Genomic DNA, 1,699 nt, shown 5'->3' with positions numbered 1-1,699 from the left:
GTAAAGTGCTATATAAAAGTAAAAATTACTCAGGTCTAACATTGTGCTCAGGATTGTCAGACACTGAAGATAAGATAAAAATAAGCAAACAAACCAACCAACCAACCACAGCATTTGGTTCTTATCTGGGAGCTACTGACAGGAACCCACAGTCATTAAAACAGTGAAGTGAGCTTTCCTGGGAGTCTCTTGTCCCTTTGCTTATCTATTTGGATCAAGATATTTTGGTTGCCATATGGGATATTTTAGTGGCCAGAGATTTTTATATTCTTGCCTGTGCATATGTTTACCAACTGAATATGTAAGTAAAGCTCTTTTTTTTCCACAATCTTGGAAACCCTATGGGACAGTTCTAGTCTGTCCTATAGGGTTGCTATGAGTCGGAATTGACTCACCTGCAACGTGTTTTATACATATGTGACCCATTATATAAGTTGGGAAAAATAAAACTGTCTTAAGATTTAATGAAATTATATCTATAGTACACTAAACCTTCTTGTCTAAAAATTATTCAAACTAAAACCCAAATGTATACTAGATTAGATTTATGAAGGGCGCATTTTGAGTGGCAGGACAAGTAATTCTGGATTCTTATGTTACAGCATGGTTAGCCATATATTTATGTCAAAATTTTTAGCGGATTGAATTTGTTCATATATTAATTCATTCAACAATCTTTATTGCTCATGACTATGGCCAAACACTGCTTGATTCTAGGATTACAGAGTCAACTAAGGCCTGTCCCTTTTCCTCAAGAAGTGACAATCTAGTGGTGGAAATTAAAGTAAACCTAGGATTACAATTTATTCTCTTATGAGGCATGTCAGCAAAAGGTGTACAGAGGCAGCTTTCAGTGTAGAAATGAGGGGCATCTAAATCAGCCTGAGGTTATGGCTGTAAGGATTGGGTAGGGTAAAGTCAAAGAACATTTCATGAAGGAAGAAGTGATGCTCTGGCTTGTTTTTAATGAATGAGGGAAAATTATGAAGGGTATCCAAGAAAAGAAAACCACATGATACATTGGAAGAAATCCAATAAGTTCCATTTGGCTGGAGTGAAGGGTGATTATTAAGAGCAATGGGAGTTGAGGATATAGTAGAAAACAGGAGGCAGGTCATATAGGACCCTTAGGCTAAGAAGTTTAAGGCTTATCTTGTTATGTAGAGGCATCGATGGATTTTTAAGTAAAGTAGTAACATGATCAGCTTTAAATACTAGAAAGATGGCTCTGGAGCAGAGCGGAGGATAGAATTGAGTGAGTGACATGGCAACTGGTTTAGAGGCTACTGCAGTAAGGCAGTTCTGAACATGAGGCACAACAGGATGAGGGAGACTGGTCATAAATAGGGTGAGGGGAGAAACTAGACAGGAATTGATCTTTGATAGGATGTGGGAAGGAAAGGAAAAGAGGGAGTCAAGAGATTTGCTCAGGCTTGAGCAACTAGGCAAAAGGTGGTGCCCTATGACATATTGAGATTGAGATAGAAAACTAGGAGGGGCAAGTTGTGAAAAAAATTGATTGAATTTTCTAATTGAGGTTGAGATCTTTAGTTGATGTCTAATTGTAAATGTTTAGTAAGGAGTTGAATACATGGGAAATATCAACACTAAAAAGGGACAGAGAAGGAAGATCGCACAAAGGAAGCTGCAAAGGAGTGTGAGATGTGGAAAACTGAGATTGGTGTTACATAGGTCAATA

This window comes from Trichechus manatus, unplaced genomic scaffold (genome assembly GCF_000243295.1).
Source record: "Trichechus manatus latirostris isolate Lorelei unplaced genomic scaffold, TriManLat1.0 scaffold00123, whole genome shotgun sequence".
Taxonomy (NCBI): Eukaryota; Metazoa; Chordata; class Mammalia; order Sirenia; family Trichechidae; genus Trichechus; species Trichechus manatus.
The sequence above is the reverse complement of the archived record's forward strand: the minus strand, read 5'-3'. Positions refer to the sequence as shown.